This window comes from Trachemys scripta, chromosome 5 (genome assembly GCF_013100865.1).
Source record: "Trachemys scripta elegans isolate TJP31775 chromosome 5, CAS_Tse_1.0, whole genome shotgun sequence".
Lineage (NCBI taxonomy): Eukaryota > Metazoa > Chordata > Testudines > Emydidae > Trachemys > Trachemys scripta.
Genome location: NC_048302.1, coordinates 69,595,354 through 69,614,359, shown reverse-complemented (window position 1 = coordinate 69,614,359; position 19,006 = coordinate 69,595,354).

Sequence of the window (19,006 nt, the reverse complement as noted above, 5' to 3'; positions counted from 1 at the left end):
TGTATGTGAGTGTATATATTCATAGAATCATAGAAGACTAGGGTTGGAAGAGACCTCAGGAGGTCATCTAGTCTAACCCCCTGCTCAAAGCAGCACCAATCCCAACTAAATCATCCCAGCTAGGGCTTTGTCAAGCTGAGCCTTAAAAACCTCGAAGGATGGAGATTCCACCACCTCCCTAGGTAACTTATTCCAGTTCTTCAACACCCTCCTCGTGAAATAGTTTTTCCTAATATCCAACCTAGACCTCCTCCACTGCAACTTGAGACCATTACTCCTTGTTCTGTCATCTGCCACCACTGAGAACAGCCTAGCTCCATCATCTTTGGAACCCCTGCTTCAGGTAGTTGAAGGCTGCTATCAAATCCCCCCTCACTCTTCTCTTCTGCAGACTAAATAAGCCCAATTCCCTGAGCCTCTCCTAAGTCATGTACCCCAGCCCCCTAATCATTTTCATTGCCCTCCGCTGGACTCTCCCAATTTGTCCACATCCTTTCTGTAATGGAGGGCCCAAAACTGGACACAATACTCCAAATGTGGCCTCACCAGTGCCGAATAGAGGGGAATAATCACTTCCACCGATCTGCTGGCAATGCTCCTACTAATGCAGTCCAATATGCCATTAGCCTTCTTGGCAACAAGGGCACACTGTTGACTCATATCCAACTTCTTGTCCACTGTAACCCCTAGGTTCTTTTCTGCAGAACTGCTGCTTAGCCAGTTGGTCCCCAGCCTGTAGCAGTCATGGGATTCTTCCATCCTAAATGCAGGACTCTGCACTTGTCCTTGTTGAACCTCATCAGATTTCATGCGGCCCAATCCTCCAATTTGTCTCGGTCACTCTGGACCCTATCTCTACCCTCCAGCATATCTACCTCTCCCCCCAGCTTAGTGTCATCCACGAACTTGCTGAGGGTGTAATCCATCCCATCATCCAGATCATTAATGAAGATATTGAACAAAACCAGCCCCAGGACAGACCCCTGAGGCACTTCGCTTGATACCGGCTGCCAACTAGACATCAAGCCATTGATCACTACCTGTTGAGTCTGATGATCTAGCCAGCTTTCTATCCACTTTATAGTCCATTCATCCGATCCATACTTTTTTAACTTGCTGGTAAGAATACTGTGGGAGACCGTATCAAAAGTTTTGCCAAAGTCAAGGTATATCACGTCCACCGCTTTCCCCATATCTACAGAGTAAGTTATCTCATCATAAAAAGTAATCAGGTTGATCAAGCATGACTTGCCCTTGGTGAATCCATGTTGACTATTCCTGATCACCATCCTCTCCCCCCGAGTGCTTCAAAATGTATGTCTTGAGGACATAATCCATGACCAGTCTGTAGTTCCCTGGATTCTCCTTCTTCCCTTTTTTAAAGATGTGCACTGTATTTGCCTTTTCCAATCATCTGGGATCTCCCCAGATTGCCATGAGTTTTCAAAGATAATGGCCACTGGCTCTGCAATCACATCAGCCAATTTCCTCAGCACCCTCGGATGCATTAGATCTGGTCCCATGGATCTTGTAAAACATGTTTGTATTCTAAGAACTCCTCAAAAGTATGCAAGTCCTGCCAGATGGAAAATTCTTATTATTAATCTGCTCTAGTGTTGGACCCAACAGCTGGCAGTTACAAAAGAGGAAAGTAACAATACTGTAGTAGATAAATTTACACTGCTTCCATGTATGTGTTTCTCCTTCTGTCTTTCTGATGTGGCTAGCCCTGGCACAGGGATGTGTGTATGTGTCTGGTGGTAAAAGAAGACCTCATCCCTCCCCACAAGTTTCCTTGCCCTACCATCTCTTAATTACAGGGAGAGCTTGGACAACTCCCTCAGTGAAACCTCAGGACATACATCACCTTGTTGGAAATGGGAAGGGGGAGGAGAAAGAACCATGGACCTACTATACACTTTGCATTGGCCCATGGAGATAGGCTGGTATGGCAAGGGAGAATGTTGTCCAGTTACAAAGTGTGGTGCAGTTTGCATACTAGAGAACTCACAAAGAAGCACAATCCTTCCCTGAGCTCATCCATGGGAAGTCCAACCTTCTCTAATACAGAACTGTACCTAAAGAACACAAACAGCCTTCTCTCTGTATATGTACTGCATTACAAGTGTCTCTCTGACATATGTAATGTAAAATGTATCGCACCAGTTGTCAAACTGTGGTCCTTATTTCACTGGTGGTCTCCAAAGCTTAAGAACATAAGAACAGCCATACTGGGTCAGACCAAAGGTCCATCTAACCCAATATCCTGTCTTCTGACAGTGGCCAATGCCAGGTGCCCCAGAGGGAATGAACAAGTAATCAAGTGATCTGTTCCCTGTAGCTCATTCCCAGATCTGACAAACAGAGGCTCGAGACACTATCCCTGCCCATCCTGGCTAATAACCATCGATGGGCCTATCCTTCATGAATTAATCTAGTTCCTTTCTGAACCCTGTTATTGTCTTGGCCTTCACAACAACCTCTGGCAAAGAGTTCCACAGGTTGATGGTGTGTTGTGTGAAGAAATACTTCCTTTTGTTTGTTTCAAATCTGCTGCCTATTAATTTCATTTGGTGACCCCTAGTTCTTGTGTTATGAGAAGGAGTAAATAACACTTCCTTATTTACTTTCTCCACACCTGTCATGATTGTATAGACCTCAATCATATCTCCCCTTAGGCATCATTTTTCCAAGCTGAAAAGTCCCAGTCATTAATCTCTCCTCATAAAGCAGCCATTCCATACCCCTAATAACTTTTGTTGCCCTTTTCTGAATCTTTTCCAATTCCAATATACAGTATCTTTTTTGAGATGGGGTGACTACATCTGCACGCAGTATTCAAGATGTGGGCGTACCATGGATTTATATAGAGGCAATATGATATTTTCTCTCTCATTATCTATCCCTTTCTTAATGATTCCCATCATTCTGTTCAGCCTTTTGATTGCCGCTGCACATTGAGTGGAAGTTTTCAGAGAACTATTCAAAATGACTCCAAGATCTCTTTCTTGAGTGGTAACAGCTAATTTAGACCTCAGCATTTTATATGTATAGCTGGAATTATGTTTTCCAATGTGCATTACTTTGCATTTATCAACATTGAATTTCATCTGCCATCTTGTTGCCCAGTTTTGTGAGATCCCTTTGTAGCTCTTGGCAGTCTGCCTGACTATCTTGAGTAGTTTTGTATCATCTGCAAATTTTGCCACCTCACGGTTTACCCCTTTTTCCAGATAATTTATGAATATATTGAATAGGATTGGTCCCAGTATAGACCCCTGGGGGGATACCACTATTTACTGCTCTTCATTCTGAAAATGGACCATTTATACCTACCCTTTGTTTCCTATCTTTTAATCAGTTACCAATCCATGAGAGGACCTTCCCTCTTATCCCATGACAGCTTACTTTGCTTAAGAGCCTTTGGTGAGATGAGGGACCTTGTCAAAGGCCTTCTAAAAATCTAAGTACACTATATCCACTGGATCCCCCTTGTCCACATACTTGTTGACCCCTTCAAAGAATTCTAGTATATTGGTGAGGCATGATTTCCCTTTACAAAAACCATGTTGGCTCTTCCCTAACAAATTATGTTCATCTAGGGGTCTGAAAATTTTGTTCTTGACTATAGTTTCAACCAGTTTGCCCGGTACTGAAATCAGGTTTACTGGCCTGTAATTGCCAGGATCGCCTCTGGAGCCCTTTTTAAATATTGGCATGACATTAGCTATCCTCCAGTCATTTGGTACAGAGGCTGATTTAAATGATAGGTTACAGACTACAGTTAGTAGTTCTTCAATTTCACATTTGAGTTCCTTCAGAACTCTTGGGTGAATACCATCTGCTCCTGGTGACTTATTACCTCCTCTAATGACACCCCAATCTGGGACAGTTCCTCAGATTTGTCACCTAAAAAGAATGGCTCAGATTTGGGAATCTTCCTCACATCCTCAGCCGTTAAGACCAATGCAAAGAATTCATGTAGTTTCTCTGCAATGGCCTTATCGTCCTTGAGTGCTCCTTTAGCATCTCGATCATCCAGTGGCCCCACTAGTTGTTTAGTAGGCTTCCTGATACTGATGTACTTATCAAAAATTATTACTTTTTGAGTCTTCGGCTAGCTGTTGGAAGACATGAATCCTAAAATCCCCACCACCAGAAAGCAAATAAAAGTGACCCAACTTTTAAAAAGTTTATTTTTAAGCCAGTCTCATGATTTTGGGGGCTTATTGATGTTGATAATTTTTGGAAGCTTGGGGCTGGCAATACTGAACAATTGTGTGAGAACTCACACACTAGTAACTGTGTATGGTGATTTAACAAGTGCTCTTACAGGCATGCATTGCTGGATTTGCGACACCAAAGTTAAGCACTTTTAGGATATTAATGTTTAGTCTCATGACTGGAAGTTACGAAATACTGATTGTTTTCTGAGCTCTGCCACATAACTTGGCTAAGTCTCTAACCAATGCATTACCTCAGTTTCTTTATCTGTAAGTAGGAACAACAACATGGGTGTTCTGTAAGTAAGTCCTGTAATGATTCTAATGTGGTTTGAGATTCTTACATGGAAGATATAATAAGGAGCAAATTATTATTATGTCAAACAATAACAAAGCAAGTACTGAACCCAATGGCTAGAAGAGACTAGAGCACTGGTGGGCAACCTGTAGCCCGTCAGGGTAATCCGCTGGCGAGCCGCAAGACAGCGTTTACATTGACCGTCTGCAGGCATGGCTGCCTGCAGCTCCCAGTGGCTGTGGTTCACTGTTCCTGGGGCTGCGGGAAGCAGTGGCCAGCATGTCCCTGCGGCTCGTGCTGCTTCCTGCAGCTCTCACTGGCTGGGAATGGCGAACCACGGTCACTGGGAGCTGCAGGCGGCCGTGCCTGCGGTCAGTAAATGTAAACACTGTGTCTCAGCCTGCCAATGGCTTACCTTGATGGACCGCGTGCAGCCCACTGGTTGCCCATCACTGGATTAGAGGCAGACCCACTATGACACTGTGCTCAGATACAAGGGGTATCAGGGTGGTTAACTTGCCTATCACAAATCTCCATATACTTTTACATTTTTTCATGTGTGAAACAAATACAAGTGACACAGCCAGCTAGATCCTCCGGGCAGTGCTGCTGCTTTTCCATACTAGCTATAAAGGCAGCCACAGGAGGATGTCAGCGTAGAGAGTTTTACACCATCCCTTCCCTACAGCTGGCACAGGGTGTATGGAGGAAAGGGAACAAATACTATAATTAAAACTGATTGCAACTGCCAAAATAAGTGGACAAAGTACATTTTGATGCCATTTTCTTCTTCACAATATTTAGAAATTCACAATGGAGCTGTCAGTCATGTGTGACAGTGATGTTCTATTGTATTGAGTGTAGACCTCAGGTACTGTAATGCAATAGTGAGGATGAAGAGTCCACAACATACAGGTGTCATGAAATTAAAAAGTTAAGGACAAAATTTTGCTCTCAGTTTCACTAATGTAAATCTGGAATAACTCCACTGACACCAATGGTCCCTGGATTTAAACAAATGACAGTTGGACTAGAATTTGGCCCAACGTGTCCTCAGTGGCATTTCAGACACCACTGTCAATGAATCTGGACAGGGTGATCTAATCTTTTTTTTTAACATCTCTAATTTCTATGATGGAGGATTATTTACTTTCATGGTAAGAATATTCTGGGAAGGGGAAGATACTTTTCCTCAATCTGCTACGAATTGTAGTTAAGTTGAATATGATATAGGAGATACGTAAATAAATAATAATGATCCTTAGTGAAAATGCTAATTTTGTGCGTCTTCTCTTAGGCTACCTTTATGTAGCCAACTGATAACATTCTCATAGTCTCAAGAAGACTTTTTATCAATACATTAGAAGCAAGAGGAAGACCAAAGACAGGGTAGGCCCACTGCTTAGTTAAGAGGGAGAAACAGTATCAGGAAACTTGGAAATGGCAGAGATGCTTAATGACTTCTTTGTTTCGGTCTTCACCGAGAAGTCTGAAGGAATGCCTAACATAGTGAATGCTAATGGGAAGGGGGTAGGTTTAGAAGATAAAATAAAAAAAAGAACAAGTTAAAAATCACTTAGAAAAGTTAGATGCCTGCAAGTCACCAGGGCTGATGAAATGCATCCTAGAATACTCAAGGAGCTAATAGAGGAGGTATCTGAGCCTCTAGCTATTATCTTTGGAAAATCATGGGAGACGGAAGAGATTCCAGAAGACTGGAAGAGGGCAAATATAGTGCCCATCTATAAAAAGGGAAATAAAAACAACCCAAGAAACTACAGACCAGTTACTTTAACTTCTGTGCCAGGGAAGATAATGGAGCAAGTAATTAAGGAAATCATCTGCAAACACTTGGAAGGTGGTAAGGTGATAGGGAACAGCCAGCATGGATTTGTGAAGAACAAATCATGTCAAACCAATCTGATAGCTTTCTTTGATAGGATAACAAGCCTTGTGGATAAGGGTGAAGCTGTGGATGTGGTATACCTAGACTTTAGTAAGGCATTTGATACTGTCTTGCATGATATTCTTATCGATAAACTAGGCAAATACAATTTAGATGGGACATGATAGCAGTTTTCAGGTATTTAAAAGGGTGTCATAAGGAGGAGGGAGAAAACTTGTTCACCTTAGCCTCTAAGGATAGAACAAGAAGCAATGGGTTTAAACTGCAGCAAGGGAGGTCTAGGTTGGACATTAGGAAAAAGTTCCTAACTGTCCGGGTGGTTAAACACTGGAATAAATTGCCTAGGGAGGTTGTGGAATCTCCATCTCTGGAGATATTTAAGGGTAGGTTAGATAAATGTCTATCAGGGATGGTCTAGACAGTATTTGGTCCTGCCATGTGGGCAGGGGACTGGACTCGATGACCTCTCGAGGTCCCTTCTAGTCCTAGAATCTATGAATCTATAGAAACCATCTTTGTGTTTGGGGCTGTGGGATGAAGGTGTTCATTTCCTTCAAACCACCATGATTTGAAGTTCTTTATTTCTCAATTTGCTGTATAAAACCCTTGCAAAACGCACACACTAACAAGTAATAATGTGTCTTTTGATCAAGCAAAGATATGGAAAGTAAGATAGATAAGGAAAAGAGACTGTCTTATTTTAATCTTAAGTAAACGAGGGGGGGGGGGTGGGAAGATGCATTCAGCACCTATCACATACCTTTGTTTAGTAAGACAAGAGTGCATAGATTCCCTCCAATCATTTCACATTGAATTTTATCATTGCAAACCAAACGGTGTTCAAAATTCATATGTTTTAAGGCCAGGAAGGGACCATTGGATTATTTAGTCTGTCCTTCTATATAACACAAGCCATATAATTTCACCTTTATCCCTGGTATTGAGCACAATAACTTGTGTTTGATAAAACCATATCTTCCAGAAAGGCATCCAACCTTGAGCTGAAGACATCAAATGATGGACAATCCAAAACTTCCTTTGGCCATTTGTTCAAATTGTAATAACACACTCACTGTTAACAGATTGAATTTGTCAGACTAACCTCCAGTCATTGGTTCTTGCTATGCTTTTCTCCACCTGACTACAGATATAATACCAGGTGCTGAAGCGTTCTTGAATCAAAACACCTCTCAAGCTTCTTTTTGATAAGCTAAACAGATTGACCTCTTTAAGTATCTCATTGTAAGGTTAATGGCTCTGGCAATCTCTCCTAAGGACCCTTATCATTAGATACGTCTCCTCCTTCCCACCTGAGGCAGATAGGCTCTGCTACCTAGACAGCACCCAAGGTTAAAATATACATCCCTGTATTTTGTACAGGAATACCATGCTAGTGGCAGGCCAAGATACAATGTTAATCATTATTTAAAATATCCCCATTATTGTCACACTATGCTAGATTTACCCTTGCTACTACAGAGATCTTCCTTCAGTCTCTGTCTCAAGGTCCCCATTCCACTGTTTTCGGGGCCTTCTTACCCCTCCAAATTCTCCCATGCCAAGATAGACTTATAGCCCTCTGCATCCTCTAGAGGTAGCTAGGGAAACCCAGGCCCACACTCTCCACCAGGTTCAAATTCAGGGCCCAGGTAGCAAAGGTCTGTATCCAAACGTGCTATACTGTTGCTTCCCTGGATTTCTTCCTATCAGTCCCTTTCTTTTCACAGGCAAAGGAAAGAAACAATGTAAATAAAAGATGAATTTCAGACTTTCTGAGCAAAGAGTTCCTTTTCTCAATGCGTCTGGTAGTCACAAATAGTTCAAGGTCCCAGCCAGCTGAAACTTCTGCAGTACACCCTCAAGGAGTCAAGAGAGAGTAGGTCTGTTCACCTTCACTTTCACTTGCTACCGAGCTGGTCTCTGTTTCTCTGTTAAGCTCCTTCTTCAACCCATTCATTCATGTGCAATAGGGTGGGGCTGCCTGGCCCAAAGTAGCTCTTAAATCCATTTCTTTCTGGGGTGGGGTTTGTACATCCCAGCCTGAGATTCTTCATCTTATTTTTTATTATTTCTTCACTGAGTGCTCAACAATGTGCTAGCTGTCATACAAACATATAGAAATGACCTGGTCCTCACCCTGCAGAATTTATAATATATTCTGGACAATTATTTTGTGGTAGAACAACATTGTGTGATTTGTTTATTTCCTTTCTGCAGCAGACTATCAGAAGTCTTCAAACATCTTTCCTCTGTAAAAAGGGACGGCTCTACTGTTTTTGCCACCCCAAGCAGCGCGCCAAATTGCCGCTGTGGACGGCGGGGGCAGTCCGTGTACCGTTAGGGCAGTACATGCATTTCCGCGGTGGCGGCAATTCGGTAGCAGCTTCTGTCTTCAGCTGGAAGACAAAAGCTGCCAAATTGCTGCTGCAGGCAGCTAAATATAGAAGCTGCCGCCCAATTGCCACCACCGCAGAAACGCACGTGCCACCCTAACGGCACATGGACTGCCCCCCGCCATCTGCAGCAACAATTCTGCATGCTGCTTGGGGCGGCAAAGCACATGGACTGCCACCCCTTGCAGATCGCCGCCCCAAGCACCTGCTTGGAATGCTGGTGCCTAGAGCTGGCCCTGTCTGTAAAGGATTCAAACAATGACCCAGAATTCCATGATATTGTTATCAAATGTTGTAGGAAACCTTAAGTTTGTATGCTCAGTTTCAGTTTGGATGGTGAGATCAGCAATTATGCATCACAAATGGGTATTTGGGTACCTCTGTACTAATAAGTACCCACATGTGGAATGGGGCACCCTTAATTAAGTGCCCAATATTCAAAAACTGAATCCCAACACTGAGTATGAACTAGCACTATACAAGTGCTGAAGACTGAGCACACATAAACACAAAGTAAAAAGTGATTAGCACACTAAAGAACGCAAAGGAATGTGACCTTACATTGATGAGAGTAGAAGGGCCTAAAAGAGAAACACTAATTGATTATTAGTAAGATGAGGATTGTGCTAAAATTAATTTCTCCCCAACATGCTCATTCTCTACCCATTCTTCACCATTTCCTTTTAATCAATTATGGTATCAAGTAAGAGTGGGCACATAGTAGACTTCAGACTTGGCACTGCACAGTTCACAGGCCTGGCACCCATGTGGAGACTCACTTTTGCTCCAGAGCAAAATAACCTTACACACTCTATTGTACAATATGCGTGAACATGCAATAATATAAGGCCAATGTAAACAGTTAATTGTATTAATGGAATCTATGATGAAATATTGGGTCAAATTCTGACCTCCGACACTAGTCTGACCCAGTGTAGTTATTTTAGATATGTACAAACATGAGATCACAATTTTGCCTATAGTATACCTGAAACTATTATGGAATTGAAAATCTGTTCTCCTCCACTCCAAAATAACCAGCATTCTAAAAAAATAGTTTTGAAGATATGTATCTTTTTCTATTTGAATAGCAAGTACATTGATTAGCATTTTTGCTGTGGCAGAATCTTTGGAGTGCCAGGTTCCTATTATTTTGTCATACAAAAATTATACTTTTCAACACTTATTGTTCAGCTTGTGAAATTCACAGTTTTTTTTAACTCAAATTGCTTTTCAGAAGAGAACATCACTCTTTCTGATGTATTTCAAAGACTATCAACCAAGAGTATTAACCATCAAAAAATATTTTTTTTGCTGTTTTAATTTATGATTGTTAATTTCACATGCTAAACTCCCCAAAAGTTTTCCACAGGAACCTCTAATTTAAGCATTGCAGAGGAAAGCAAATTTGAGAGTAAAGAAAGATTCTGGAATCTGAGACTAACTGTAAATGGTAAAAATAGGATGACAGCCTAGTTAAAATAACTAACTAAACCAATGCTGAATTAATCTGGATCAAATTCTACCTTCATTTGGGTGCAGATTGCAGGAATATGACTAGGGCACATAAACTCCACCATAGTCAATGAAGTTATGTCAGAGATTAATTTGGTCCATAATGGTTAACTATACCTTGTCTTGCTCTTCAACCCAATATGAACATTGAAAGACATAAAAGTCAGATGCACAATACTGAAAATAAATTTTTTGGGAAAAAGAATGAATGAACTTTTTTCCATCTTAACTTTTGTCAAGAAAATTAGCTTACCACTATAACAGTATTCATTATTTTTGAAGTTATAGCTTTAAGTCTCACAGTTTACAAACTCAATAGAGGTAAAATACACCCAGGTATGCACAACCGACATGTGATACCAACTACTTATTAATTCCCATATGGCTAAGTGATGTAAAGGCTTCAGTGGGGCTTAAACAGAGTTTAGAGCTTTGTGCAGGCCCTATCACCAGAGTGATTTTAACCATAAATTCTCTGTATTTGAAATCTGATAACTTTTGGTTTTTGTTCAGAGCCCCTAGTTTTATAGGTTTATAGAAGAATGAGAGATCCATGTTTAATTTGTGTTACTTTTATGCAAAGAGGTAATGTGGATTCTGGAAGATGCAAGGATTAAGCCCCATGGAATGGAAATAGCCCAAGCAAACAATTTCTCTGGTCTACAAACAATGAAAACTGTCAAAAATCAGCAGGGTAAACCAAAGCTGATCCCAAACAGATCTGATTTGCATTCTTTCCCTAATTAGCATTCAAAGGCTTCTTATTACTTCTCCAAAGAAGCACTAAATTTGTATTCACAAATATAATTGATTATTAGCTGGGTGACATCTCACCAATAAAATTCACATCAGATGTCTGCCAGTGTGCAATACTTTAAGAAATATAATGTTTCATATCCACATCACAGTCTTTAGCACTGAATGTCCTATCAACCTGTGTTTGTACAAAATGTATTTTAAACATGCTAGAGGATGGATAGTTTTACTACAAACACTCTCTGGGAAAGAAGACGATTGTCGCACACTGGATTACCAAGTAACTGGAACCAATCTACTTATTGACAGCTCATTACTGGACAACACATAATCCAGAATCTGTCCAATATTGGTCGGGTCATTACTGACGATTTCACTAGGAATGGATATGTCATTCTACATCAATTGCATGCCCTGAACCTTTGCCCCGTTGTCTCTGTATGTTCCTGATCTTAAACTCTAAAGTGAACAGTTGTCTGTCTCTCAATACCTTTCTTTCACATACATAAACAGTGCAAAATGGATGAGTGTAAGAATGAACAGAACTACAAAATGACCAGGTAGAGGTAACTCTGCAGATTTACATCCGCACTCTCATTAATGTAGAAAGAATGACAGATAGGGACTGGGAGGAGCTACCTGGGAAAGAGAGATGGGTGGAATAATGCACCAAGACAAAAGTGGGAGTAGGATGTGAAGCTGGCAGCTTGACATGCAGCTTCGGTCCAGCTGGGGGGGACTGAAAATAGACATGAGCAGAGCAGAAATAGAGTGAAAAGTATGGGATTTGTATTTTTAATTGATTTCAGTTACTTTTTGTGGTTAGAATGCCTTATGTATGTTTGTTTTTGTTGATAAAGGATTACATTTTAAACAAAACTCAATGGGAACTGCATGGAGTACAGCAAAGCAGGACACTGTAGAATAGGGGAAACATTTTGAAAAGTATTTTCAAAAGTGAGCATTTAGGACTTTCCTATTGAGTTTCAATTGGATTTAGGCTCATAAAGGCCAGGTTTTCAAATGTATTTAAATGCCTAAAGTGGTACACAGGCACTCTTGAAAATTCCACTAGACAACTAAGTAGGTTAGGCACCTAACTAGAGCTGGGCAAAAAAGTGTGCACAAATTCTTTATTTGATGAAAAATGAAGTTTTGGTTGACCAGAAACTATTTGTGAATTTGTCAAATAGTTTCTGGGAAAAAAAAAAACTCATCCCTCACCCCCTCCCAAAAAAACCCACCACCACCAGACTGGATTCACACGGGCATTAAGCACCATACAGCAGGAGATGGTACGACCAGTCACTGTATAACTTTTTAGCCCAGTGGTTAGGGAGGATGTGAGAGGACCTAGGTTCAATTCCTCCCTGTGCCTAATGGGGACAGGGGACTTGAGGTTGAGTCTCTCAGCTCTCAGGTGTGGGCTAAAAGTTATAAGATGGGCACTGCCTCCTCCAGCCATTTTCTGAACCTAGCCATTTAAAAATTCCTGGAATCAAAACATATTGGGTCAAATAAAATGTTTCATTCAACCCAAAATTAACTCTCAACTCATTGCAATTTAAAAAAAACAACAACAACAAGGAGTCCGGTGGCACCTTAAAGACTAATCTGTTAGTCTTTAAGGGACCACCGGACTCCTTGTTGTTTTTTGTAGATACAGACTAACACGTCTACCCCCTGATACTTGTAATTTTTTAGAACTTGCAGATTTAGTTCAGGTTGCACTGAAATTTATTTCAATTTTTTTGGAACTGACAACTAACCAAAACAAATCAGTTATTCACCCAGCTCTGTGCCTAACACCCATTGGTTCAATTTTTTTTATTAGGTCCTAAATCCAGTTTGAGACTTAGGCTTTTATCTTCTGTCTAGGACTTTTTCCTCTCATCATTTGTTTATATTTCCAAATGGTCATGATGTCCACAGATGAAATCACATGGGAATTGCACCACAATTTGTTTTTCTGCATACTGTATCTACAGCCACACTGGGTCAGACAAAAATCCATCTACTCCATTATCCTGTTCTCCGACAGTGGCCAAAGCTGGATGTTCCAGAGGGAGTGAACAGAACAGGGCAATTACTGAGTGATCCATCCCCGGTCGTCCATTCCCAGCTTCTGACCATCTTGGCTAATAGCCATTGGTGGACCTATCCTCAATGAACTTATCTTGTTTTCTTTTGAATCCCATTATAGTTTCGGCCTTTACAACAATCCTGGCAACGAGTTCAACAGGTTGACTGTGCGAAGTAGTACTTCCTTGTGTTTGTTTTAAACCTGCTGCCTATTAATTTCATTGGGTGACCCCTAGTTCTTGTGTTATGTGAAGGGGTAAATAACACTTGCCTATTCACTTTCTCCATCTTGATTTTATAGATCTCTATCATATCCCCCTTAGTCTCTTTTCCAAGATGAAAAGTCCCAGTCTTGTTACTCTCTCCTCATATGGAAACTGTTCCATACCCCTAATCATATTTGTTGTCATTTTCTCTACTTTTTCCATTTCTAATATATCTTTTTTGAGATGGGGCAACCAGAACTGCATACAATATTCAAGGTGAGGACGTACCATGGATTTATAGAGTGACATTATGATATTTTCTATTATCTATGCCTTGGTTCCTAACATTGTTAGCTTTTTTGACTGCCACTACACATTGAGTTATCCTCAATGACTCTAAGGTCTCTTTCTTGAGTGCCAATAGTTAATTTTGTATGTATAGTTGGTACTATGTTTTCCAATGTGCATTACTTTGCACTAATCAACACTGCATTTCATCTGCCATTTTGTTGCCTAGTCACCCAGTTTTTGGAGATTCTTTTGTAATTCTACTCAGTCTGTTTTGGACTTTAACTTCTTGAATAATTTTGTAATCATCTTCAAATTTTGCCATGTAACTGTTTTCCAGATCATTTATGAATATGTTGGACAGCAATGGTAACAGTACAGGTCCCTGTGGGTCACCACTATTTACCTCTCTCCCCATTCTGAAAATTGACCACTTATTCCTGCCCTTTATTTTCTGTCTTGTAACCAGTTACTGATCTATGAGAGACCTTCCCTCTTATCCCATGTCTGCTTAGTTTGCTTAATAGTCTTTGGTGATGAATCTTGTCAAAGGCTTCCTGAAAGTCCAAAGTACAATATATTCACTGGATCATCCTTGTGCATGTTTGCTGGTCCCCTGAAAGAATTCTAATAGATTGGTGAGTCATGATTTCCCTTTACAAAAACTGTGTTGACTCTTCCCCAACAAATTGTGTTAATCTAATTGCGTCTGATAAGTCTGTTTTTTATTATAGTTTCAATCAATTTGCTGGGTCCTGAAGTCAGGTTAACTGGCCTGTAATTACATTACCTATCCTCCAATCATCTGGTAGAGAAGCTGTTTTAAATGATAGATTACATACCACTGTTACTAGCGCTGCATTTCATATTTGAATTCATAGTTGTTGCCAATGAGTTCACACATCCTTGACCATAGAGTATGTATTTTGTGTGGAATACTATTTAGGGTGATCAGAAAAAGAGGGTGAAAATGAGGTGGCAAAATTTGCAGATGACACACAATTATTTAGATCTGTCAAGTCAAAAAAGGAATGTGAGAAACCTCAGAAGGAATTAACAAAGCTACATTATTAGAGAACATAATGGCAAATAAAATTCAATATAGATAAGTGCAACATGGAAGGAACAATATGATCTAATCATACATATTGATGGCTTAAAAATTAACTATAGTGACTAAAAAACAATAAGCATAACTGTGGATAGTTCAATGTAAATATCACCTCACTGCACAACAGTCAAAAAGCAAAGAAAGTGTTAGATTGTGATAAGTGAAGGAGCAAGAATAATACTGAACATGTTATAATGATATTATTTAAATGAATGATACATCCTCACCTTGAATACTGTGTTCAGTTTGGTCACCACTCTTCAAAAAGGTTGCACCAACAATAGAAAGTTCCAGAGAAGGTCAATTAATATGATTAGAGTCAAGATTTTCATATGAGGAGAGATAAAAAGATATGTATTATTTAGTTTAGAAAGAAGATGAATAAGAGGTGACACTATAATGGTGGAATAAAGGTCAACCAAGAACACCTACTTATGTAACAGAAGAACAAGGGACCATTCAATGAAATGGCAAAAAATATTTAAACTGATAAAAGGAAATGCTTACACACACACACACTGCAATCATTAACCTTTGAAACTTATTGCCAAACTCTCTGTCCATGAGCTCAGTAGGATTCAAAAAAGGATTACACCATTACATGGATAATAAGAATAAATGCATAGTTGCACTAGTGAGCCTATAAAAAACAACCACATGGGATATTAACCCTCATTTAATGCAATAAGAGTCTTTTACCAGTGGCTGAGCCTTTTGACATGTTCTGAAACATCTTTTATTATGTGCTGTTGAAGACACGGGGTATAAATTTCAAAAGCATTTAAGTCCTATTGACCATCAATGAGACTTACATTCCTAAATGCCTAAATCATTTTTGAAAAAAGGGACAGAGGGTCCTATGTCATTTAAGTACTTTTGAAAATGATATCCAGGATACCAAAATAGATGCACAATTGAGTTATTCAAACCAATTCTTGAATAGCAATAGTCTATTTCAAATAAGTACTGCAGGGACACTGTGTGCTCTTGGATCTATTTTGCATCTTGTGTTCTTTCTAAATACTGAAAGCTTAGTCCGCGTGGGTACTCCCTTTACCCACAATTTTGTAGTTCTACATCCTTCAGTATAGCTGCAAATTTTGTCTTATGCTGTGAGTCACATGTATATCAGTAGTAAAGCACAAAGAGTTGACAGCTGCCAACCTTGCTAAGTAGAGATTTTATTTTCATTACCAAAAAGTGAACTGTTCCATGGGTCTGTTATTAAGGTCAGTCTGATTCAATAACCGGCAACCTCCTTGAAGCCAGGAAAGCTTCTTTATCACATTTATCTGTTAACTGGTAAGTGCCAAAAAGAAACTCAGCTGACTGCACTAAATTAAGCAGTAGGGCAAGAGAGTAGCCAGCATATGTTATTATTCATATCTTTATAAAACTTTAAATTAAGAGTCTACTATACTTTGCTCTCCCCACCCCCACCCCCATCAGCATTATTTGGCAATTGAGGTGAGTTAGTGAGTGGCAGATCTCAGAAGGTTTGGATAAGTACCTAGACATTAAGAAGCTGACCTTTCCAGACTGCTTGGGTTTGCAAAATTTGGCTAAGAATGTTTTAAATATAATAATAATAATCCAAGGGCCTGTCTTGGAGAGATCTCTGATTTGTAGTCAGTGAGAAACACCATCTGAACAACCTTGCTCACCACTTACCATCACTGCCAGTTCCAGACAGAACCCAGAAGTGCAGCAGCATAGAAAAATGAAAACTAAGGGGGTAAAAGTTATCCAAACTTTAATTTAAAAAAAAGATTTGCTTCAAACTGAGTTCGAATTTAGGCCTTGGGTTATTTCTCATTTCACCTGAACTAGTTTATCCATGCTCAATTTTGACCCCAGAAAAATATTTATCTTTATTTATTTAAAAATGCACCATTGTTCTGGCTTCTGAGCACATTTATAGTAATAGAAATAGAACAGTCACTAGAGGATCACTTTATCTCAGTGTGAGCATGGGCTGAATATAAAACATCAACTGAGCCATGAAATGCTCTTTATTTCACTGCAGGGCAACAGAGCCAGTGTGGTGGTTTGATGGTGCCATGGGTCAAGACAGAAGGAATGAGGTTGTTCAGGCAAGCCAGGTTGACGCTGGACCATCAGGTAAAAGCTGGCAGAGAAGCTGGGATTGTGCTGAGAGTTAGATAGAAGCTAGGAGGGAGACGGTGGGGTTTGTGCAGATAAAGAAACCATTTTCTTCCCCTCCCCCATCAGCATCCAGGACCCCAACAAAAACCTACTTCCATGATTCCCCTAACCCCACAAACAGGTGTTCCAGATTTTTCTCTTTACGGGGAAATGGGGAAGACGTTGCTGGTAGAGGAGAGAAGAAGGGCAGATTCTCTAGCATCTACAGTACCACTGGTGGCACCTTAAAGACATCGGAAGAAGTGAGGTTTTTACTCACGAAAGCTTATGCCCAAATAAATCTGTTAGTCTTTAAGGTGCCACCAGACTCCTTGTTGTTTTTGTAGATACAGACTAACACGGCTACCCCCTGATACAGTACCACTGGCTATTTTGGGCACCAACAATCACTGTTGTTCCTCACCCAGCATGAGCATTGACTGGTTGAATGCTGCTTCATGTGTAGCTGTAGGTACAACCTATGGCATAAATAGTTTCACTTCAGTTGAAAATGCCATAAATCCTGTGAGATACTATGCAGTGCTACACTTCTCACTGACTGTTACAGGCTCTGTTACAGAGAATGAGACAAAGAATACAGCCAGGCTTGATTAAACAAGCAGTGCTATTTTAACTAACAATTAGATAAATTTTATAAAGTATACAAGTTATCCTGAAACCTGTCACAGTCATTACTGAAATAGCTGAGGATATCACAGGAGACAAGGAAACAGCACCACCTGCTGTCTGACTACCACCAGTGGGTACCAGCTAGCAGCAGAGTAAGGTCTAATGCTGGTCTGGTCATTCAGTGACAGACCTGCGGGTGGCTATATTACAACAGAAAAACTTCAAAAACAGACTCCAAAGAGAGACTGCTGAGCTAGAATTGATATGCAAACTAGACACAATCAACTCCGGTTTGAATAAGGACTGGGAATGGCTGAGCCATTACAAACATTGACTCTATCTCCCCTTGTAAGTACTCTCACACTTCTTATCAAACTGTCTGTATTGGGCTAGCTTGATTATCACTTCAAAAGTTTTTTTTCTCTTAATTAATTGGCCTCTCAGAGTTGGTAAGACAACTCCCACCTGTTTATGCTCTCTGTATGTGTGTATATATATCTCCTCAATATATGTTCCATTCTATATGCATCCGAAGAAGTGGGCTGTAGTCCACGAAAGCTTATGCTCTAATAAATTTGTTAGTCTCTAAGGTGCCACAAGTACTCCTGTTCTTCTTTTTGGTCTGGAATGAGAAAGCCTGTTCCGCAAGAAAGTCTGATTTTTGGAAATTGTTCAGAATTGGAATGAAAAGCCAAAATTTCCCATGAAATGAAAATTCCAATTTTTTTTTGATTCAGCACCATCAAAATTGTGACTTTTATAGTGTTAAAATGTTAAATACAATATTATAAATATTAAACAAAATTTCCTTTTGGCTTCTAATGTAGAAAAGATTTCAGCATTGTCAAAATGAAACATTTTGATTTTTTCTCCATTTAAATTTACATCAAAACTGGCATGTTCCTGTGAATTTTGTTTGTTTTGACAAAACTGCATTTTTTGATGGAAAATTGTTAGGCTGATTTTTTTTTTCACCAGCTCTGATAGAGACTAGCTCATTGGCTTCATCTACCAATGCTGAAGAATAATCTCATGCCCATATCTTCCAGTCCCAGCCACCATCTCTGGCTTCTCAGGGACAGAGACTGAAGTATATAGAACACAGATTCTCCAACTTTTTACCATTGTTTGGGCCACATTTTAATTAAGAGGTTGTATCCTGGACTATCTCTTCTCCCATCACATGGATCACCTTCTTTGAATTCATTACAAAAATAGCATCCCTGTGGCACCCACAGCAATCACTTACATGGAGAATTTCTATTGGAAAAGCAGTGTCTTTTCCTGTGGCTTAGCAACTGGAGGAGAGTTCACATCCTGTGATCTGCCATCCTTTGCAGACCACTGGAGGATCATGGACAGAACTGCTGATCGAAGGAAGTTCCAGTGCAACCTCATTCCCCCCCACATTCACTCCAGTCTCAGGATGTATCGATTTTAGTTCATATTGACT